Here is a 25,515-nt window from a genome sequence, read left to right as displayed (position 1 = left end):
CATGGGAAGGGAGTAGGATGCCAAATGGATCGGGTTCCAAGATGCAATTTGGCAAGGTGGAGGTACATGATGCACCGTTTCAGGTCAATCTGGTTGGGCAAGAGAAATGGAATCTGGCAGGAGTAGAAAGTATTGGTGTCAGATCTGGAGGATTTCAGTCCAGTCGAGTAAGAGATTGAGTTGATATGGTGGATGGGCAAGGGACTGTGTAGTTGTGTCCACTGGCAAAGGAAGTGGGCACAGTGGGAATGGGAGGGGATAAATAAGAGAACATGGGTTCTACTGGGGTGGAGTTAAAGCTAGTTGAGTATTGCAGGGAGAAACAGGGTTCAGTTTTGGTGAGGAGGTAAGATCATAAAACCATAAGAGCAGAAGTTAGTCCATTGAGTTTGCTCCACCATTTAATCATGGCTGACAAGTTTCTTAACCCCATTCTCCTACTTTCTCCCTGTTACCCTTGATCCCCTTGACAACCAAGAACCCATCTACCTCAGTCTTAAAAATATTCAATGTCCTCGCCTCCACAGCCTTCTGTGGCAGTGAATTCCATAGATTCACCACTCTCTGACTGAAGAAGTTACATGTTATCTCTGTTCTAAAGGTCTTCCCTTTATTCTAAGTCTATGCCCTCGGATCCTCGCTTCTCCCACCAATAAAAACATCTTCTCAACATCTCCTCTGTCCAAGCTATTAAGAATTCTGTATATTTCAATTAGATCCCTCCTTATCCTTCTAAACTCAGTCGATTATAAATCCAGAGGTCCCCAAACATCTCTCATATGTTAAGTTTTTTCATTCCTGGGACCATTCTTGTGACCCTCCTGTGAACATGATCCAGGGCCAATACATCTTTCCTGAAATATGGGGCCTAAAACTGCACACAATATTCAAAATGTGATCTGACCAGACCCTTATAGACCCTTAGATGTACATCCCTGTTTTTATATTCAAGTCCTCTCGAAATAAATGTCATCACTGCATTTGCCTTCTTAAACACTGACTCAACCTGCAAGTTTACCTTGAGAAAATCCTGGACTAGAACTCCCAAATCTCTTTGCGCATCAGACTTCTGAATTTTCCCCCCAGTTAAAAAATAGTCCATGACTCTATACTTCCCACCAATTTTTCATACTTTCCCACATTCTACTCCATCTGACACTTCTTTGCCCACTCTTCCAAACTGTCCAAATCCTTCTGCAGCCTTCTTATCTATTCAATGCTACCTATCTTTGTATCATCTACAAACTTAGCCAGAATGCCCTCAGTTTCTTAATCTAAATCGTTAATGTATAAAGTGAAAAGTTGCAATCCCAACACTGACCCTTGTGGAACATCACTTGTTACCAGCTGCCACCCTGGGAAGGACCTTTTTACCCCCACTCTTTGCTTTCTGCCAGATAGCTAAGCTTCTATCCATGCTAGCACCTTGTCTCTAACACCATGGGTTCTTACCTTACTCAGTAGCCTTCTGTGCAACACCTTGTCAAAATTCTTCTTGAAGTCAAGGTAGATAACATTCATTGGCTCTCCTTGGTCTCACTTGCTCAAAGAATTCCTCAAAGTGTTCAAGCAGATTGGTCAGGCATAAGACCATAAGACATAGGAGTGGAAGTAAGGCCATTCGGCCCATCGAGTCCACTCCGCCATTCAATCATGGCTGATAGGCATTTCAACTCCACTTACCAGCATTCTCCCCGCAGCCCTCAAATCCTCGTAACATCAAGAATCTATCAATCTCTGCCTTGAAGACATTCAGCATCCCGGCCTCCACTGCACTCTGCAGCAATGAATTCCACAGGCCCACCACTCTCTGGCTGAAGAAATGTCTCCGCATTTCTGTTCTGAATTGACCCCCTCTAATTCTAAGGATGTGTCCACGGGTCCTAGTCTCCTCGCCTAACGGAAACAATTTCCTAGCGTCCACCCTTTCCAAGCCATGTATTGTCTTGTAAGTTTCTATTAAGTCTCCCCTTAATCTTCTAAACTCCAATGAATACAATCCCAGGATCCTCAGCCATTCCTCGTATGTTAGACCAACCATTCCAGGGATCATCCGTGTGAATCTCTGCTGGACACGTTCCAGTGCCAGTATGTCCTTCCTGAGGTGTGGGGACCAACACTGGACACAGTACTCCAAATGGGGCCTAACCAGAGCTTTATAAAGTCATGGGGAGGGCATCAAGGGGAGGGCATGACCATGGATTCAAGGATCTTACTCACAGCTAATGTTAGACTAATCGGTCTACAATTTTCTGTCCTTTTCCTTATTCCTTTTTTAAATAGGGGTGTCACATTAGCAATTTTTCAGTCCTCTGGAACCCTCCCTGATCCTAGGGATTCCTGAAACATCATCATTAATACCTCCATTATCTATTCAGCTATCCCCCTTAGAACTCTGGGATGTAGTCCATCTGATCCAATGATTTATCCACCTTCAGGCCATTTAACTTTTCTAGCATCTTCTCCTTGGTGACAGCCACCATACTCAGCTCTACCCCCTCAGTGTCTTGAATGTTTTTGGGACATTACTCATGTTTTCCACTGGGAAGGCTGACACAAAGTAATTATTCAGTTCTTCAGCCATTTCCTTGTTCCCCTCTACTCTCTCTCCAGTGTCATTTTCAAGCGGCCCATTGTCCACTTTTGCCTCTCTTCTTTTATATTACTGGCTAGCTTGCCCTCATATTTAATCTTCTCCTTCCTTATTTCTATTTTTGTTGCCCTCTGTTGGTCTTTGTAAGCTTCCAAATCCTTTGGTTTCCCACTGCCCTTCTCCACATTATATGCTTTCTCTTTTGTTTTTATGCTGTCCCTGACTCCCTAGTCAGCCGTGGTTGCCTCATTCTCCATGTACCATGCTTCTTTTTCCTCAGGGTGAATCTCTGCTGTGTCTCCTGAATTACTCCCAGAAATCCCGGCCATTGCTGTTCCACTGTCCTTTTTACTATGCTCTTCTCCCAGTCAAATCTACCCAGCTCCTCCCTCATGCCTGTGTAGTTGCCTTTATTCAACTGTAATAATGTTTTCTCTGATTCTATCTTCTCCCTCTCAAAATGCAGAGTAAAATGTGATCATATTATGATCACTGCCTCCTAACGGTTCCTTCACCTTAAGCTCCCTTATCAAGTCTGCCTCACTGCTATACACTAAATCCAGTATGGCCTGTTCCCTAGTGGGCTCCACCACAAGCTAATGCAAAAAGCCATCTCACAAACATTCCACAAATTCCTTTTCTTACAATCCAAAACCAACCTGATTTTCCTAGTCCGCCTGCGTATTGAAATCTCCCATGATCACTATAACTTTGCCTTTCCTACACCTCTTTTCTATTTCCTCATGTATCTTGTGCTCCAGCTCCTGACTATTATTTGGAGGCCTGTACATGACTTCAACTGTGTTTATTTTTAGCTTTGTGGTTCCTCAATTCTACACAGAGATTCTACACCACTTTGTTTCATACTATTGATTTCATTTCATTTCTTACTAATAAGACAAACATATCTTCTCTGGCCACCTGCCTATTTTTTTCGATATGATGTATATCCTTGAATATTCAGCTTCCAATCCTGATCCCCTTGCAGCCACATTGTGTGCCCTAGGACAGTTTTAGGTGGAGTGTGGGGCAGGTTTGATACCTGAGGAGGCTAGGGCACATAGATCAGGGTCCGATAGCTGGAGAAATGTGTGTGTGTGTGTGTGTGTGTGCGTGTGTGGGTGTGTGTCTCGGAAGTTAAGCTATGTGTTTAATGGTCTAACCTTTCCTGATTATTTATTTTACTTCATTTCATCAGACACCTCTGAATCCTTGATTTAAATTGAGACTTTTGGAGTAATCTGAATGTGCAGAAATTTCCCACTGGAAAGTTCAATTTCCAGACTATCAGATGTTACAACAGGAATTCTGCAGGGTCCTGGCTCACAAGTCCCAACCATTTTAATCATCCTGCATTACAATTCATTCTTCACCACTTATCATTGAAGCATAAAATTTGTGACTTATAGCAATTTATGGTCAGGGAGGGGTGTACATCTCTGCAATTCTGGGAGTTAACCATGGTCACTCCGATGGTCCAGTGTAACCAGTCCAGACATACTAGGTAAAAACAATGACTGCAGATGCTGGAAACCAGTTTCTGGATTAGTGATGCTGGAAGAGCACAGCAGTTCAGGCAGCATCCGAGCCAGGCATACATTAGTTAGGGAGTTGCACAGAGAGCAGCCAGGGATCCAGTCCAACATCAGTCAGGGCTGTTTGTCCAAGTCAGTCAGTAAGGTGGGCTGTGCTCAACTCTGGGGGTCAACTCAAAGAAAGTCAAGGAAGTTATCAAAGGCCATTGTTGTGGTAGGGAAGTGGGGAATAATTGCAGGAGAGACAATGATTGTGCAAAAGTACTCACCATTCAAGGTGGGGAGACAATAGTGTATTTGACAATATTGGGTTACTGAAGGAGGGAGTTCACCTACTATCACCGTCACCGACAGCAGGACTGTGCAGCATAATGGTTGACAGCACTCAGCTGTAGAAACACAGTTCAATAATAATGTTGGGAAATTAAATCATAATTTAAAGTTGTGTTTAGGAAAGTATGGAAGCTCAGAGCTAATGAATTCAATAGGTAGTGACGAGAAGAAAAGAACATGATGGTTTGATGGAGATCCTTGTTTACTAGATCAAGACTGTCACTCACCTTGCCAAATACAACCTGCTTTGCTTTCTAAACTCATGTCACTTGTAAATGTGTACTGGAAATGGAAAATGGCTGCATCCACACCCGGAATGGTGGAGCGAAACACCTGATGAGGGAGCAGCACTCCGAAAGCAAGTACTTCCAAATAAATCTGTTGGATTATAACCTGGTGTTGTGTGATTTTTAACAAGACACAAGGATATTGTTGAGGGCTTTTTTATAGAATCCGTTTTGGCTCTATCCCAGATCACCCTTACAGCCTTTGATCCAAGTACAAAATTAAGTGTGGTATGTGTTGCACTGACTTTATGGACAAATCATGTCAAAGGAATTGTAACACTAGGTTATAGGATTGGAAATGCCCCACATCATTGTAATCTATTGACTGGGTACCTACTGGAGGTAAATGGCAACAGAACCAGAGGTGAATAAGAAAAATACTCTTTTGTTCAACAAATGGTTAGATTTTGGAATGTGCTGTCTGATAAGTTTATGCTAACTGAATCAATAGTCAATTTTTGGATGAATTGGATGAATCCTTGAAGGAGAAAAAAATTGAGTGGGTATGGGCACTAAAGTATGGAAGAGTCAATTGGATGAGCAGATGGTTTCTCACTGAACTGACTTGGTATCCTATTTGAGGATAACAGTTGCATAGGCCCAGCCCGGTTCCATTGAAGAAGACCAAGTAATCCAGGATAACAGGGAAGGGCCAGTGTCTCAGCAAGATGAATATCTCACTCTTTTTTACAGCCTGTATTTCTTGGAGGAAAGAACAAAGAAATTTGCACCATTTTTTTTTCATAACTTCTACCTGTGGTGCTCTGATTTAGCTCCTTGTGAAAAGACAATTACATCAATCTTCTGATTAGTTGAGTTAAACTATACAAAATGCACACAATTACCTTTTATGAATCAATAATGTTTCATTCATGTAAACCACATCTATGCTTTGTGAATAATTTCATCACTTTGTTAGCTGCAAGCAGGAGATGAAAGACCTTCTGTACATAATACAAGACCAGCAGCACATTTACGTATCTGGAATGACATCATTATTTTTTCCACACCTGTTTGGTTTTATGAATTACACGGGTGAGAATCAAGAATCGGCTTTTCTTCAGGTTTATTTTTTTTTGCTCATGACCTCCTTTGTCACAAGAGTTTCCTGGCGGATATAATTGAAACCTTGAGCTCCAGATGAGTGGCAAAGGTGAAGCAGCCTTCATATAAAATATTCTCTCAGGCAATTTTTTTTATCACATCAGTAAATTAAAGAGTCTGTTGTCTGTTATCACTTGTACATGTTTTTGCAAATGGCTTGATTAAGCATAATGATCAGAAATTCAATCCCAACCAATTTAGTGCTTATTTAAGTGTTTCATTGTTGCTATGTAAGAAGGAGAGCAACCAGCCTGAGTACAGCAAATTCTCACACACATCATGTAGATAATCACCAGGTCCTCCATATTACAAATTGGATTCCCCTTTAGTATTCCATACTCAGAGTTTCCGGCATAGCATGAGATCACATTGTTGACAGCTGGCCTTTCCCAATCATAAGCAAAAGATTTGTCAGGCATCAGGCTAGCCTAGCATGAGTGCATTGGTTTCGAAAATAAGCAATTTATTTTGTCTTTTGAAGGAATGAAAATGACTTTCAAGCAGAGGTGTGTGTTCTGTAGGTGGGTATGCACTGCTCCTTTAAGAGAGCAGCTCGGATGACCTGGAGGTGGGATCTAGATGGGGAGATCTAAAATCAACATTGATACACAATGTTGTGTTCTCTATTCAGGTTTACCCTCAGTCTACCTTGTGTTCTACTTATAGTTCCAGAGAACCACAAACATGACACAAAGATCATTCGATATTAGATTACTTACAGTGTGGAAACAGGCCCTTCGGCCCAACAAGTCCACACCGACCCGCCGAAGCACAACCCACCCATACCCCTACATTTACCCCTTACCTAACACTACGGGCAATTTTGCATGACCAATTCACCTGACCCGCACATCTTTGGACTGTGGGACAAAACCAGAGCACCCTGAAGAAACCCACGCAGACACGGGGAGAACGTGCAAACTCCACACAGTCAGTCGCCTGAGGCGGGAATTGAACCCGAGTCTCTGTGAGGCAGCAGTGTTAACCACTGTGCCACTGTGCCACCCACTATAATCCATAGCTGTCCTATGATTATGGGCCAAAATGATCGACAACTTAAACTATCAGTCCCTAGTAATAGGTTAAAGCAACAAGTGCTCAGGGTAGGTGGAGGCTGTATGTGGGAGTGGGAGTTTCTGTCAATGGGTCATCATTGAGAGTCCTCATTAGGTAGTATTCAAGGAGCTGCCTTCTCCAGCTGAACCAGACAAGGAAGAGGAAGACCCAGGGAAGAGTTCCCTAGCATCTCAACTAGAGAGCTGGATGTTGCCTTGACAGTTTTAATTGGACTGACACATTCCATGTGAACAGTCTGTCCTATCACATCACTGAACCATCCCCAAGAGTTGCAATTTCCTTTGTCTAATTAACCAACGTCTCATATCAAAACTGCTGCTTCTCTAGAAACTTCTTTAGAAACTCAAGAAATTGCTGACAAATTGTTGATTGCAATCAGTACTGGTACTGTGATTACAAATACCCCAAAATCAACATTTGAGGGGAATTTAAGGAGGTGACAGGGATTTCAGTCATTGACTTGAGAGCCAATGAGAGACCTTGTGCTGCCTGCTACTAGAAGGATTTGATGTTATGAGCCAGATGAGAGGTCATCAGTGGGTCTTCCACAGGATCCCTGGCCATTCAGATGTCAGCAGCATCACTTGGGAGGCAGTGACAGCTGTAGGAAATGCATCCCCAAGAGCATCAGGATCATGGAACAATCAAGAACAGAGGTAAATGAGGGTTTTTGGGGTGGGATCTGTGCAGAGCTAATAGCATGGGTAGAAGTTGGTTTCCAATGGGAACCACCCGACAATCCCGATGCTGGGTCCCTCAATCAGGTACTGAGTGCCTTTGATGAAAAAGCAATTCTTTGCTCCATCTTTTTAAATAAACATGTGTTATCTGTGGCTCTGTGGGTCATAATCTGACAGCACATAGTCATGGTTTAAGTCTGACTGTAGGCCTTGAATAGAGAATCTTGGTGTCCACTCCCCATGTCATACAAAATGAATGATATAATGTCAGAGATGTCATCCTTTGGATGTGATTCAAGTGCTCTATATTCTCTCCAGCACAGGCAAAGACTAGACGGAATGATTTTGAGAAAGAGGAGTAAAAAATATTCTGTGACCAAGACAATATTTACCCCTCAGCTTGCACTCATGAAGAGAAAACAATGAGGGTTTTATGGCTTCATGTTTGCTCCTATTGAGAGTTTTGGTGCTAGAGAAAGTAATTAATAGAAAGACCCCACCACATTCCCTCCTCAACCTTGATTAAGTCCATGCTCAGAAGGTTTATGGATGGATTTCTTACCTTGTAATGAATTAAAGCTGTTCAGATGGTGATTAGGAGCCACTATGGGAACACAGGAAACACTTTACACACTGCCCCATTGGAGATGAAGCCCTTTATTATACACCAATTGCCCTCTTCACAGCTTTAATTCATTGGAGGGTAAGAAAGCCATCCACAGACCTTGTCAGCATGGACTTAATCAAGGTTAGTGTATCAGTCCTAATTGTCATGTTCCTCACAAGAAGCAGATTGTGAAAGCATACACACTTCTCCGCACAAAGGATAGTAAAAATCTGGAAATTGCTTCCCCAAAATGATTGTGATGAGAGATTTAAAATCCTGAATGCATTGATTGATAGATTTTGGTCAGGCAAGGGCATTGACCATAAGACCATAAGACCATAAGACCATAAGACATAGGAGTGGAAGTAAGGCCATTTGGCCTATCGAGTCCACTCCGCCATTCAATCATGGCTGATAGGCATTTCAACTCCACTTACCCGTATTCTCCCCATAGCCCTTAATTCCTCGAGACAACAAGAATCTATCAATCTCTGCCTTGAAGACATCTAGCATCCCGGCCTCCACTGCACTCTGCGACAATGAATTCCACAGGCCCACCACTCTCTGGCTGAAGAAATGTCTCCGCATTTCTGTTCTGAATTGACCCCCTCTAATTTTAAGGTTGTGTCCACGGGTCCTAGTCTCCTCGCCTAACAGAAACAATTTCCTAGCGTCCACCCTTTCCAAGCCATGTATTATCTTGTACGTCTCTATTAAGTCTCCCCTTAATCTTCTAAACCCCAATGAATACAATCCCAGGATCCTCAGCCGTTCCTCATATGTTAGAACAACCATTCCAGGGATCATCCGTGTGAATCTCCACTGGACACGTTCCAGTGTCAGTTTGTCCTTCCTGAGGTGTGGGGACCAAAACTGGACACAGTACTTCAAATGGGGCCTAACCAGAGCTTTATAAAGTCTCAGTAGCACAACTGTGCTTTTATATTCCAACTCATTGAGTGAGGCTTACAGAACCAGAGGACAGAGGACACAACATCCAGAACAGCCAGCATCTGACTGCATGTTAGAGCCTGGCCAAGAGCCTGGATTACTTCCTTCTGTTACTAAATCTTGCTGAAAAGTTGGAATGACCATTTCCAAACTTTTTACATAAGAGAGAATGATGGGTCCATCATTCAGAGGTTCATCAGTGTCAACCATGGCTTGGCTGACAGAGCAGTCATCTCTAAGTTAAAAGCATGTGTTCAAATCCCAGACTAGGACTTGAGCATGGAAATCTTGAAGAAAAGCAGAGGAGTATATCCTGGCCAATATTTCTTCCAAAAACTAAACTATAGTTAAAAAAAATAGCTAGTCATTATCACAGTTTTGTTTCTATGGACTTGTGGTATGCATATTGGCTTCTATGTTCCCTACATTGCAGCAGTGAATGTAATTCAAAGTTATTTCATTGGCAGTAAAGTACTTTCAGACAACCTGTGGTCAGGCAAGCTGCTATACAAATGGAAGCCTTTTGGTAGCTGCAATGGTGAGCTGCCTCACTGTGCCATCTATGATGATGTCCTTGCAGAAAAACTTGCATAAGATTATAAAAGTTCAATTGATCCTTTTAAACAGGGAAGCATCTGGTTCTGTTGCAATCTCAGCTCGGATATGCAACACAGATGGGGACTAGTGTTTCAAATGCCTCAACAATTCGTTCTTTCTTAATGGTGTACAGGGAAAATTTCCTTGTGTTCAAAATAGTTCAGTTTTCCATCTCTATAAGAGAAAATGAACTTGTAAAATTTATCAGGGTATCTCATTACGTGTCATTGCTGTAAATATTTTTGCAAGACTGTATTCAATTGCTTTACTTAATGGGAAGAAGCGCAACAGGTATGATCTTCGCAGCCAGCTAGATGCAAGAATAATGTAGAGAACTAAGTACAAACTTTGTAAATGTCATGAAATCAATTTCACGTAGGTCCACTTGTAACAGAAGACAGCATTCTGTGAAATATAACACCTAGAGCACACTGAGTTCCAAGAGTTGTTAAGTTGGCAATTTTCAATTCCAACCTGTGATAGTGGCAGGAGTTATTGTTAGGTTTTCAGTACATCAATGAAGTGAAGTTCAAAGGAGTCAGACAGAGTCTGAGTTAGTTAGTGACAGAAACAGGAGAGCTGATATTAAGCTCTATTTGCTTCATGCAACTTAGCAAGACTAAGGCTAAAATTAAACCTAAAGACATATCTCGCTTGATAAAGCTAGCTAGCAGGTAAATGAGGGGTTGGGGGGTGGGGGTGGGGTGTGGTGGTGGGGGGGGGTGGGGGGGGGGGGTGGTGGTGTACGTGATTAACCAGAACAAGAGCAAACATTGGGATAGTCTCTGACACAGAAGTTCCAGAAAAGGAGTTTCAAGGCCAGATCCATAAAATAGAAGAATTATAGTCTCACGTAAAGTTTAATGAGATTTGATAATCCCCTGTTATTGAGTTCTTGTTGGGAGGTGTACATGGTGTTAACTATGAAATCCCGATCTGTCATACTAATCACATTTGTTATTTAGTGTGTGCTGTAGTGTGTTCAATTATGTTAAATTACCAGATTGTAATTCCCGATGTAAGAATTTAAGTTGTACATTGTATTACTTTTCTAACTTGTACTGGAAAATTATGATTTTCATTCAAGTTTTGTGACTTTATTCACTTGGTAAATCCCCAGAAACTCACTTTTATTTCTATTTCACAAATAAAAGATACTGTCCACCATCTGTTTGTAGAATAAATTTGGCATTTCATCTGGGCTGATAACATACAATTTTATAACCTTGTCCAGCATCATAATAGTAAATATGGGAAATGTGATTTGAGATCAAAATTCATTTGACAATGTTAATAGCGAAAGTCTCTGGAAAGTTCTCTCCCAAGTGTTACTTCCAGAAAAAGTCATTGAACTAGACATTTAATTTCACAATCACTCAAGTGGTGCACGATGGGAACAATTACATCTCCTTCTCTGTTTTAAATTGTTGCAAACAAGATATCTCTTTGGAAAAGTTAAGAATTTTTATAGTACTACTTGTGGGCTAAGCAGAGAAAGTTTACCAAGGTTATTCCCAGCCTTTCACACCTGGGATTAAAAATTGGAAAACATTTTCCTCAGATTGAATGACCACTTGACAACCCCCTTCAACATCTTTCCTCCTCAGCCCTTGTTACCACTAAGATAGTTGGTGTGTCAAGCCGTAACCCTCCTCTGACAGTGAATGAAATTTGTCAATCAGGTTGATTTCCCATGATAAGCTGGCTAGGGGAAAATGCCAAATACTGTAAAACTAAAACAGCATAGCATACAGGGAATCTCAAAGCCAATCAAACCTCCCCCTTTCCCTGTTCACATAAGTATCGGAGCCTTTGGTTGAATTTTCCCAACCTCTGAATGGTATGAGAAATGGCAAGAATGTTGGGAAAATATTCTGGGAGTGAATAAATAAGATCCCTGATGTTGAGAAAAAAAACAATCTTATTTTTCTGTTTGAAGTTTTAATGGTTGCTTGAGTATTCCTCTAGTGATGTGGGAGAAGACTATATGCTTGTGTCATTGTGTCATTAACATTAAACTTGTCTATTTTTAGATTCAGTTTGGTGCTTTCCTAGGTACTGGAAATAAACTAGACAGCACCAATTCCAGACCTGAAAGTCAGAGTTGTAACCTGGCAGTTGCAGCTTATTGCCATTTTTTCTGGGCACCCACTTAGCTAGCATTCTTCAGCAATACTGGGCATGCTCCATTGACAGTGCCCATTTGGGCACACAGACCCCCACCCCCCTCCCTGGCTAAGCACCAGCTTCAACATTTTATCATTACATATTTTTTGCCTAACTTATAAATCAGGTCATCACTTCAATTTTGCACTTTGGAGCTCACCTTACATTCTAATGGTACTTTCAGACTTCTTGGTGTGCAGGAACAGGCACACATGTCATGCATTGGAACAAGATGTATCTTTGATTTCTCAATTTGCTTCCTTACCTCTCATTTGTACTTAAATGGATGTTTGCAGCATCACTGCTTTGCCTTGCCTTGCCTTGCCTTTTGGTGCAGACAGAAAGGCAGGCAGTTTGCCATGTTTATCAGCAATAAATGCTTGTTATTCTGTGTTACATCAATGTCTCCACCTGTGGCAACAACCTACATGATAAACACGCAATGTGTGCTTCAACCAAATAGCCATATCTGAAAGTCTAATGGAAATGTCTTTCGTCCAAGTCAAATGACTGGTCTGTACCCAGTCAAGAAAGGTGGATAGGTGTCTTGAATGAGTGCATTGGAAGTGCAGAAGGCAGGAAGAGCAAAACTTTGAAGTGGTGAGATGGTTGAAAACCATTGAGGGAAGATTCTGCACTCAGCATTGGGAGTAGTAAACCAGGAGCTTTGGTGGGGAGGAGTGGGTATAGTGGCAGAGTTAGTGAATATGGGTCATTCACCTTTAGGGAGTACAGAAGGACATTAATCCTATTGTGGCACTGCTGTACATTCTTACAAAGCACGGACAGTGCATCGACCTGGTTAGCTACTTCAGACAAGGCTGGCAGAATCTGAAATGGTGCAACACGTTTAAATATGTGCAGGTTAGGTGAATTGACCATGCTAAATTGCCTGTAGTGTTAGGTGAAGGGGTAAATGTAGGGGAATGGGTCTGGGTGGGTTGCTTTTCGGAGGGTCAGTGTGGACTTGTTGGGTCGAAGGGCCTGTTTCCAGCCTGTAAGTAATCTAAACTAATTTAATATAATCTAATGGAAGTAATCTAATTAAATACAATGTTCCTGACTTGAAGCTCCTAACACAAAATGAATATTTCTGCCACTCTGAACTATATAAGATTTACATCGCGGAGGCAGGGAGCCTATCGAATGAGGTGAACAGTGTAAAATTGTGAGAAAGGGTGTGACAGCTCACTGTCAGAAGGTCTCCATGAAGAAGCCTGAAATTGATACAGCCAAATTTTGGGAAATGATATCCCCATGTTACACTGAATTGATAGCTGAGATATCACCTGATTCTGGATATTGTAGGTATTGCAGCTGCCAAAATCTATCGTTCATCTTGATAACATTTTTCTACATTAGAGCTGAATTAATAGTCTATGTCATTCTTTTAATATTTCAGTCAACATTTCTATCTATATTTATCACTTTTATGTCAGGTCAGTCTGTTTCATTTCCTTCAAACTCAATTTCTCTTGGTTTATCTGGGCCCAGCTGTCGAGTGCGTAATTGATTGAAAATAATTACTTGAAGTTGTTCCATTTGGAACATTACAGAAGCATAGCTTCCATACATTGGAATCAATTATCTCCCTCCTCAGATGCAGCCTCAGAAAACTCTCACACTGAAGTTATTTTTGTCTTTTTGTCCTGATTTACATTCCTGATGAAGGGCTTATGCCCGAAACGCCAGCCTCCTGCTCCCTGGATGTTGCCTTACTGCTGTGCTTTTCCAGCACCACACTCTCAACTCTTATCCTGATTTACGTCAAGTTGTGTTCACCCATCACCCCCAATCAACATCACCCACTGGTCTGGCAAAGCTTTAATGTTAAAATTCCTATCCTTATATTCAAATACTTCCATGATCTCCCTATCTCTGTAACCTCCTTTATTAACCTCCAAAATCTTTATGCTCGTCCACTTCTGAACTCTAGTGCGTTCCTAGTTTTAATTGATTTACTGTTGGTGCCTTGGCTCCAAGGTAGCAGAATTTCATTCTTCCCACTTCTCTTTCTTCTGTTAAGATATTCCTTAGAGTATACTTCTGGTCACCTGTCTTAATAACACCTTTGTGTCAAATATTTGGTAATATGAGGAGTACAATTCACATTGGCACAGAGGTCAGTCAATTACAATTTCAACCATTAAATGATAGTGTATAAAGTGTATAAGTCTATAAATCTTAAGTGTATAAAGTGTTAGTTGAAAATAGTCTTATTTCCCTATGCTCATTGGAATCAATTTGTAGTCAAGATGATTGCATTAACTATAAGGAAATACTGGAAATATTGTGCAGGTCAGAGAGTATCTGTAGAGAAATAGAGGATTGAATTTTACCAAAATTGGCCAAGTGTCAGTTTCAGTGATTTTCATGGAAACTTGCTTTCAGTGAGCTGCAGCAAGTTATCTCAGGCAATTTCCTGTTCCTCAGTTCATTAAGTTTACATCACATGTCCTTAACTCCTGGCTCATGCTATTGTGTGTTCAGCAATGGCAGAAATATTTGCCACCTCTGAGACCTCCACTGATTCCCAGGGATGGTGCCATATTTAAACTTCAGCCATGCAGTAGGTCACAGACAGTCAGTCAGGAGATGCCATTCACAGTTGCAATGTGTGAAGAATTGATTCAGGAATGGCCAAAAGCAGCAAGTTGGCCCCTACTTGTCCAACAGAGACCTGGAAGTCCTTGAGGACCAGGTGATGCAGAGAAGACCCTGACAGAAGAGAGTATGGCACCAGACGCTGCCTGGGAATTTGCCAACCAGCTCCACATGATATTGATGATTAGAGGAATACTCAGCAAGGCAGGAAGAAAGTTAATCTCCTTCTGTTCCCCACCAGGCTAAGTGGCAGCAGCTTTCCTCTAGTACTCCACGCTCATGCTCACTCTGCTACTGCACCCACCTCCCAATGAGGCTCATGTTCCAGCACTCTCACAGTTGCATGAAGCATTTTCCCTCACTTGCTCCCACCCTCTAACCCACAATCCCTCCCAAACCCCACACGACTAGCCCTACATGCCCTCTGTGTTGCACACTTACTCATTCAAGACATATCACCACTCCACCCCACCACCTCTCCTTTCCGCCCCTGCAGCAGCTCTCATAGCTTTGCCAGATACTTTCACCTCCCTGCATGTTATTCCAGTACAAAACCTTCTGCAATAGGGCAGGGAAAGCCATGAAGAATAGTAAGGTGCCTGATATTTTTCTACTAACTCCCAGTTAGAAAAGAAATCTTGCCTTTGCAGGAGAGCACTGTGGTCATTTGTGGTGATGTGTACAAGTCTTGGCAACCAAGTAAGGTTTGTTGTTGAGTGTTGTGCTGCCATCCCATACTGCCATAGTGAATATATTTTTGACATACCCAACCTTTTACCCCTATTTCACAATTCATTTTCAGTTTTGTCTCCTGTAGGCACTGGCAGCATTCTTTCCGCCTCCACCCAGAGGAAACCAGCCCATTCAGACATCACCTTCTCCTGCGCCTCTGAGGAAGCAGGTACAGATCCCTGAGAGGAAATGTTAGTAAAGCTGCCTCTTGCACCCCTCCACAAGCTCAGATACTGACACTTTGGGGGTTTATGTTAGCTAGAGTACAGCTGGGAGCACAATGTGTCTCCACAACTAGATACACCAAGCTGGCACTCCGTGGATTGCTGCAGACTGGGTACTGGTTCAGTTCCAGGCAGGAAGGGACCTCATATTGTCAGCAATTCATAACTTCATCCAAATACATGAGCAGACAGAGGAGCAATGGGAAGGCTTATCTGAGGCACTGGGCAAATTGATTTTAAGGTTGAAAAATATCCACCAATACTATCTATACCATGCTTGCTCCATCATGCCAGCATCTGGCTGTGTTTATGAACAGGTTGGCAGATGCCATGCAGATCCAAGTCTAGCACATGCAGTGTCTACTGGATGCACACTGATTTGCACTGTAACACTCCAGCCATTGGTGCTCAGCACCACTGGAAAGGCAATAAGGAGAAGAGGGAGCTTGACTAATTCTAGGTGTCACTTCCTCACAAGGAGACAGGTGTCAGCAGTGGCCTGTCCAGAGGAAAAACCAAAACAGCCAACCCTTTGCCACATCCCCTACCCCTCAGGCACTGCCTCTCAGGACACTCCAGAGGTAACAGCACCCTCCACTTTCCCCTTGCCTACCATTCTCAACCCAAAACTGAACTCTCTAGCCACAAATGCCTCATGGGTTGTTGGTCCAACATTCAAAGTCAACAGGGGCCATTGTAGGGCACCTTCACCCTGCTGCGGAGCCTGGCACTTCACCATGATGTAGTGGAAGGAAAGGAGAAAGATTCCAATATGAGGGCACATAATAGGTGTCATCTCATTGCTAATGCATTTAGAAATATATGGTCACTTTTCAGCAATAGCAGTGTGAGCAAATGTAATTTTAACTGCAACTAAAGAATGTTTAAAGGCTAGTTATCCTTAGCACCATGTGATGTTCTAATCCTGCATGAGTAATTGCTATCCTTTCCACAGCACCCAATATTAGCATGAAATGTTCAGGGAACATCAGATGTTATGAAGGCTTCCATCTGTTTGTAACCTTAGCTTTTATCAAATATCATGAACAATATAAAAATGATCAAAGCATCAAGCTGTACTTGCAGTTAAGACTATGCAGGAGCTGTTAGCCTCAGCAGTACCAAAGCATTTACAGCCATTAGAAGAGAATGAAACTCAGTTCCAGTAAACAAGAATTTCAAAGAAGTGCTGGCTACACTATTTTGCCAATGCTGCTGACTGTGCAATGCTGAAGGTGTTATTCCATCTGAAGAATGTCCCTGTGTTCTAACTTGTTATAATGCTGTGGATCCCATATATTCTCATCATCCATTCTATGGCCACAGTGCATCCAGAGATTCTGAAGATCAAGTGGTGTCTTTGATCTGACAGTTCTGGTATGGATCCGCATACCATGACCATCATCAAAAGCTGATGTGAAGGAGTCATCCATTGGTCCTTGGTGGTCCCAGTGGAAGACACTGTTGCAGATAAAGTGGGCAGCAGAACATGGAATCCTGACTTTCACCTCTGGACAATATATAGTGCCATCTGCATCTCTTCCTGGATAGTGCGACATTTCAAAGAATACAAGCAAATGTTACAGTTGCTCTATCTTTGCCCTATCAGAAGGCACCAATAGTTGGAAGCTACACATTAGGAGGCTCTCCAGATCCAATAGATATTGACGTTGATCCGATGTTTGAGACATGTATTCCTACCCCATTCATTTTGTAAGGCTTAGTGCACTGGCCTTAGAGATGGACCAATTCAGGTGGTTTGAATGAGCATATGCAGGCAATACCTGAAGCATAATGTGAGTAAGCACTAAGTGAGCAATCCAGGAGCCCTGAGATGCATCCTGGTTGAGTACATGAGCTGGGCGCTTGTCTCTGCACATAAAGTATACTGACAGCAGCATTGCAATGAAAAGTGCTGGTGCACTCCAAGGTCTTGCATTGAAGTGGAGAGCTGTATTCTCACTGAGACAGAAATGTGGCATGATAATGTGTATTCCAGAGGGATTGGGAGTTCAAGTGGTCACTGCCCAAGGAGTTGAGAGTTGGTCATTACTTTGTCCATGGCAATTTCAGTCAATCACATAACTTTACCAACCAATAAGCACCTTTTGTTTCCTGAGTTATAAATTATAAGACATGCTTGAAATTTGGTATTTTTGCATTTGTCCTGATGAATGCAAGATAAAAGCTTCAATAACATTATCACAATGCTGGTCCCTTTTTAAAAAAAGCTGTTCTTTTTCTCAAAGATACTGTGTCCTTGATCTTTTTTAAAGGGGTCATAAACTGGCCAAGCTCCAATCTATCTGGTTTGGTACAGAGATGAAAAGGATTTTATTTATATGTAAACAGATGAGACTTCAGCCCAAAGTGGCCATGTTTTAGAAGTGATCTGTATAATGAAAGGGGAGTGGTCAGCTTTCTAGCTGCGCAGTTCAGTCCAGAGCTAGTTAGGAGTTCTGCTGTGTGGAAACAGGCTCTCTCTCTGCCCTTCTAACTTCAACCTGTAAGCATCTGTTCCATTTTTTAACTTTTCTTTTAAGGGGTTTTGCTTATTGGGACTGTGGTATATTTGGAATAGCATAATTAAGTCTAGTTTGGATAGACTGAATTCTGTAGGGGTTCTTTATTCTGTTCTTTGTGTTTCATTGTGTAATTTTGTGAATAAATTTCTGTCTGTTTTAAAATCTAGTAGTCAACATAGTTAACTTACACCGGATAATTCTCACCATACACTTACCAAAACAAATTGCAAAGTTATGGTCAGGATTGCCTGCTCAAGAATGTTTTGAGTGGTCTGGCCTAGTCCATAACAACGTTTATCAGTTTTTAGCAGTATTCAAGAATGGGATATGTGAATGTTCAGGAAAAGAAAATGGCCCATTCATTAAACTGCAACGTTGGTGTCTGCTGATCAAGGTGGAGGCTCGGAGGAGTAAGCTGCAAGCTGGAGCCATGAAGCCTTGTGTTGAGAATTGTCATTGTTTATTTTCTCTCTGGCATGTGTAAGAATAGCAAACTGTATAGAAATGTAGTGAGATGAGACATGAATGAGATAGGAATAGAAATTGGCCTACCATGACTCTCATCATTCATTTTTTTAAAAATTCATTCACGAGGTGAGGGCTTCACTAGCCAGGCCAGTATTTATTACCCATCCCTAATTGCCCAGAAAGTAGTTCAAAATCAACCACATTGTTTTGGGTCTGGAGTCACATGTAGGCCAGATCAGGTAAGGATAGCAGTTTTCTTCCTTAAAGGACATTTGTGAACCAGATGGGTTTTTTCCAACAATTGACAATGGATTTATACTCATTATTAGCCTCCTAATTCCAGATGTAAAAAAAATTGAATTCAAATACCACAATGCGTCTTAGAGCTAATGCCGTTAGATAATCACGTTCCCCCTTATTTGATTTGTTGAACCTTTTCTTGATGATGTGAATCTCTCTTTTCTTCGATGTTGCCATATTTTCTCAACTGATTCAGCATTGCCCACATTGTTCACGGTCTGGCAAAATTGAGCTCATAGTTTCTTTTGCAGGCCAATGACTTTCTATCATCTTCTCCCTTCTGGGAGCCTGATTAGCAAGGTTAGATCTCATGGAATACAGGGAGAACTAGCCATTTGGATACAGAACTAGCTCAAAGGTAGAAGACAGAGGCTGGTGGTGGAGGGTTGTTTTTCAGACTGGAGGCCTGTGACCAGTGGAGTGCCACAAGGATCAGTGCTGGGTCATCTACTTTTTGTCATTTATATAAATGATTTGGATGCGAACATAAGAGGCACAGTTAGTAAGTTTGCAGATGACATCAAAATTGGAGGTGTAGCGGACAGCAAAGAGGGTTACTTCAGATTACAACAGGATCTTGACCAGATGGGCCAATGGGCTGAGAAGTGGCAGATGGAGTTTAATGCAGATAAATGCGAGGTGCTGCATTTTGGGAAAGCAAATCTTAGCAGGACATAATGGTAAGATCCTGGGGAGTGTTGCTGAACAAAGATACCTTGGAGTGCATGTTCATAGCTCCTTGAAAGTGGAGTCGCAGGTAGATAGGATAATGAAGGAGGCGTTTGGTATGCTTTGGTTTATTGGTCAGAGTATTGAGTACAGGAGTTGGGAGGTCATGTTGCGACTGTACAGGAAATTGGTTAGGCTACTATTGGAATATTGCATGCAATTCTGGTCTCCTTCCTATCGGAAAGATGTTGTGAAACTTGAAAGGGTTCAGAAAAGATTTACAAGGATATTGCTAGGGTTGGAGGATCTGAGCTACAGGGAGAGGCTGAACAGGCTGGGGTTATTTTCCCTGGAGCATCGGAGGCTGAGGGGTGACCTTATAGAGGTTTACAAAATTACGAGGAGCATGGTTAGGATAAATAGGCAAAGTCTTTTCCCTGGGGTTGGGGAGTCCAGAACTAGAGGTTTAGGGTGAGAGGGGAAAAATATAAAAGAAACCTTAGGGGCAACTTTTTCACGCAGAGGGTGGTACGTGTATGGAATGAGCTACTAGAGGATTTGGTGGAGGCTGGTACAATTTTAACATTTAAGGGGCATTTGGATGGGTAAATGAATAGGAATTGTTTGGAGGCATATGGGCCGGGTGCTGGCAGGTGGAACTAGATTGGGTTGGGATATCTGGTCGGCACGGACGAGTTGGACCGAAAGGTCTGTTTGTATGCTGTACATCTCTATGACTCTATGACTCCCTCAATGTCTGTCTGATCAGTGGAATGTGCTCAGCAACATTTGTTTCTACTTTCAAATTTCCAGCAGCTGAGCAATTTTGTTTTTGCTCAGCTGACATGTTTAGACAAATGATATTATTGTCGTGATACTGTAAGTACATGAAGGGAATATTTAACGAGATTCGTTTTTGTTAAGATGAGAAGGAAAGAAGTTGCCACTCATGAATTCAGAATCAAGAATTCGACAGCACTCTCCTTGGAACCATTGTTCCATTGCATCACCACAGTTAGTACAAGGTCAAAGTTATTCCCAAAACAATGAGAAAATAAGTTAAATTCTTCCTTTTAAATAAAATCATGTCTCCTCTCCATATACTTGAATCTTATTTTATAATCTGGCTTGTTACTATGAACTCTGTCTGTTTCCAAATGTTCATTTTTTTAACTCATTGTGACGTTTGATTTTCCCTTTACCTCTTTAAAATTTCTTTCCTTACCCAGTAACCTCTTGATTCTGGATTACTAGTGTTGCCAAATATTACCAATTAAGTGATAATTACCTTGGTAGAGAGGAGAGAAAAGCAGGCTAATGCAACAAAGATAAGTTGTTTGACCAGAATAATTTTCCATCTGTAAGATACCCACTGCACAGCTTTTAATTAAGAAGTGTCAAATTGGCAAATATTAGTTTCTCAATTAATTTGAACTCAGCGACAGAGGTGGCCACTGGATTTGATTTATTATCAATATTTCTTGAACTAGAAGTCTCAGGCCAGGATTCTCACATCTGAGTTAAGAGATCACAGCTTTATTGTGCTGTTCTGAGACTTTATCACACTCGGAGAACATTGCTATTCAGCACTGAGCAAGAATTGTATTAAATATACTGCAGCTAATCTTCTATCTGTGTGTCCTCATTTTAGGCCCTTTATCTGGCACATATAATCTGTTTCCATTTACATCTTCCAATGTTTGCATAGGGACCTCACATTTACCTCTGTCATAAGGAACATGGTTTTAAACTTTGATTGAATATTGTATTCCTTTACATTAAGAAGTTTTCTCGTATACTTGTTCAGTATGCTTCCAACTTCTTCCATCATCTTCCCATTATGTAGAGCCCCAACACTGCTCAGGGATCCAGCCGCAGTCTTAGTAAACTTTTTTTATGGGTTCAATATTATGTCTTGCCTTTTATATTCTATGATTCTTGCCATAAGACCCAATTTTCCATTAACTTTTAATGATCTTATTCACTTGAGGTGCTGTTTATATGTGGAATAGTTTCCTTCATATGTATTTCAATTCTTGCAGCAAGCTATATATTTTTTTTACAGTATTAATGGTGACAGTTTTAAGAGCAATGGTTACTTCTAAATTGTCAGGGATACAGAATCATGTTTCGTCCTGGTCTCTCACTCCTCCAGAGCCATGAATTATTTTACAAAAGAGTGGCTGCCTTTTCTTGAAGTGTATGCAAGTTGTTTAAATGGTCAAAATATCCTGACATGATTTGCTGTTGCATTTTTATTCCATGAATAAATGCAGAGAAAAAAGAGAAGCATTAAGTTTCTGTGTGAATAAAGTCCAGTTCCATGCTATACAGAATTAAGGGACCCATTGTTCAGATATCGCATATCACAGAGAAAGGTAGCATTGAGAACCTTCTAGGGTGATTAATCTATAGGGCTTTTTGGCCCATATGATTACAGTTTCATAAACAAAATTGTAGAACAGAGGGTGAAGCAAAAAAGATTGGCAATTGAATAAACACCTCAAACAGATATCTATCATTTCAGACTAGTACAGTCCAAGGTGCCAAATTGCATAGGAAGGTGAACACAAAAATAGAAATTGCTTGAAAAACTCAGCAGGTCTGGCAGCATCTATGGAAAGAAATCAGAGTTAACGTTTCTGGTCCAGTGATCCTCAGAACTGATGTTAGCTAGGAAAATGTTTTTTTAAATGCAGAATATAGGCTGGGGAGAGAGGTAAGAAGTAAACAATAGGTGGAAATGGATCCCAACGAGAGGGAAGAACAATTGGTCAGACCAAAGAGTGAATAATGGTCAACCTAGGAGAATGAATAGCTGCTAATGGAGACTACTAGTGGCTAACGATATGTTGTGTGTAGTAACAGATGATGTGATAACAAGACCCGGTGTGTGGGAATTGGGGTAAGGACATGGGAGAAAGTACCTCAAGTCCTAAAATTGTTGAACTCGATGTTGAATCCAGAAGGCTGGAGGTTTCCCAAATGGAAAATGAGGTGCTGGTCTTCCAATTTGATGTGAACGTGCTGATGGGTGGGCAAAGTTTGAAGTCACATGACACCAGGTTATAGTCCAACAGGTTTATTTGAATTCACAAGCCTTTGGAATGCTACTCCTTCATTAGGTGGATTGTTTTTGCTAAGGAAAATATAAAAGCGATATAGGCCAAAGGAATGCACATAAAGTTAGGCCACAGGCAAGCCCTGATTTCATTGAATGGTGGAACAGGTTTGAGAGGCTGAATGGCCTACTTGTATTCTTATGTTCAAGCCATAGATCTAGTCATAGTATAAACCAATTTGAAATTGAAAAGGCACTTACTTCTTCAAAGAGTAGGGAGAATATGGAACTCACTGCCACAGGGAGTGAAAGAAGGAAATAGTAAAGATGTATTTAGAGGCATTGGAGAAGAAGGCAAATGAGAGAAAACTGAATGGAAAGGAAGGATGATTTATATAAGATGTGTTCAAGAGTAACCTAAATACTAGCATTGATTAGTGGGGCCAGATGACCTGTTGCAGAGTGTGTATCTGACTGTAGCATTTTCTCTGTTTACCTGTCACTTTGTTATCATTTAAGCACTGGGAATCATTGATCATTTCTGTTTGTTTGAGAAGACAGAGTTCTTCTGATGGGCTATATCTGTACAGGAGACTTTGTACCAAGGCACACGATTAGCAAACCTCTTCCAAACCTGAAGATTGTTTTCAATCTCTCTAAGTTATGATTTTGTTCATAGCTTTGTCATTATTTTATTCTCAGTGGAAAAGGTGCTGAATTCCTTCAGGAAGAATTAACTGAAGTTTCTTGACAGGAGGAAGAAGGGCTTATGGCCGAAACATCGAATCTCCTGTTCCTTGGATGCTGCCTGACCTGCTGTGCTTTTCCAGCAACACATTTTCAGCTCTAATGTTTCTTGACAGTTGAGTTCACTCATTTGTGCAATCTAACTCAAAGTCATTACCTTGGAGAGGGTGCAAAAGAGATTTGTAGAATTACATCAGGGATGAGGAATTGGAAATGTTGGAACAAACGTTTTCACATTAAGTAAGACTTCACAGCTGAATAAAATATTTTATTGCTTTGCCATTTTTTTTTGTCAAGCGACAAACAATGCTTTATTCTTTTACGTCCATGTATTCCTCAAAGGAAATTAAATCTCTCAAAGTCATTTTATGTTTCCTTCAGACATTTGTTTTATTTGTTGCAAGCTGCTACAAGAATATCTGGGTGATATAAACGGCTGTATGAAAGCACGTTAACACAAGGAATAAGGAGAAGTGATTGCTTCTGAAGTTAGCTCTTTGTAGGAGTCAGATCCAAGTTTGGGAGTTCAGTAATAAAGTACATGTGAGGCTGGACACAAATTCATATCTCACCATGGCAAGTTGTGAACCTGACCTCAACAAATCTAGCGCTTTGCCAAATTGGCACCAGAAAAAATGATCATGCAAGCTGCCAGCTTATTCTGTAAACCCAACTGATACACTCAAATTCCTCAAAGAAAGACACCTGTTTGTAGACCAAAGCCTGGTGCTAATCCCATACTAAAGAAATATCACGCATTTCACAATTTCACAACATCACAACATCTCCAAATACTTCCAATTCAATGAAGTGCTTTTTAAAAATTTAGTCAATGTTACAATGCAGGAAACATGGCTGCCAACTGAACACAGCAAAGTTCCAAAAGCCAGCAATGTGAAAGTGACCACCTAATTCACACTTTGTGATGTTTATATATGGATCTGTATTAACTGGAAAGTAGGAGAGACCTCTTTGAAATAGACTCCTAAATCTTTTACCTTCATCTGAAGTGACAGGTGGAGTGTCTTTATCTTATCTGAAAGACAGCACCTCTGATATTGCGTCATGCCTTCAGTACTTTCCTGCACTGCCATGTTAAATTTTGTGGTCATACCTTGGCAGTGGGACACTGAACACTCCCCACCCCCAGATTTTTGATTAAGAGTTGAGAGTGCAGAGTCCTAGTAATCTTTGAAAGAGGCTTATAAGCCATTTCACTGGGCAAGTAATTCACTTTAAATAGTTTAGAAAGCTTCTAAATGATAAATGCAACCTTATAAGCATAAATAAATATTTTTAACTACAGCTTACTCTCATAGACAAGAAACTCTCAGAGTGCTCCTTTAGAATTCTTTGATTAATTCCTCCTCCAAAGCCCACTTTCAGTAATGATGCTGCATGGTGGTTTTAATCAGGGTTAATGAAGACCTGGTCTATGTACGAGATTATGAACAGCTCTAAATCAATGTTTTACATCTACTCCTGCTTGGTCCTGATTTTGGCTGTGAAGAATCATCTCGTATCTTACTAAGTTAGTGGCACTAAAGAAATACAAAGTTAAAAATCACACAACGCCAGGTTATAGTCCAACAAATTTAATTGGAAGCACCAGCTTTCAGAGTGCCGCTCCTTCATCAGGTGGTTGTGGTAGGAAAGCTAGTGCTTCTAATTAAACCTGTTGGACTATAACATGGTGTTGTGTGATTTTTAACTTTGTACACCCCAGTCCAATTCCGGCATCTCCAAATCATAAAGAAATACATGCTGTTATCATCTGCATTGTCACAGTTGCACATTTTCTGGAACATCTAAAAAACTGTACTACAGGATGTTTTATAATATGCAGGCACTTCACTCCAGCAAGTTACCACTCATAGTGAAGCTGACTCAATGTTCAATACAAAGGCATTATTTTGTTTTAGACAATTATTGAATGCTTGCAAAAAAAAACTGCATGACTATGGTTTTGCAGTTTAAGATTTGAAACTTGGGATTTAGTTGTAAAGGTTTCAAACATACTCTTCACTGTTTATTTGCATTTCTGCAAGTGTCACTTTAGAAAAATAGAAATCACATAAATATTACAGAGAAAAAGTATTGTGGTAAGCCTTTATACTTCAATGGTTAAGCCTCAGCAGAAATCTTGGATCCAGTTCTAGGCATTATATTGCCAAGCCCGTGACAGAATGGTATAGTTCCAATGTGATTATGTTGCCTGGCCACAGTAGCTGAGGAATTCAAGTTTAATTAAGTTT

The sequence above is a fragment of the Hemiscyllium ocellatum genome, chromosome 2, assembly GCF_020745735.1.
Source record: "Hemiscyllium ocellatum isolate sHemOce1 chromosome 2, sHemOce1.pat.X.cur, whole genome shotgun sequence".
NCBI classification, from domain to species: Eukaryota; Metazoa; Chordata; class Chondrichthyes; order Orectolobiformes; family Hemiscylliidae; genus Hemiscyllium; species Hemiscyllium ocellatum.
The sequence above is the reverse complement of the archived record's forward strand: the minus strand, read 5'-3'. Positions refer to the sequence as shown.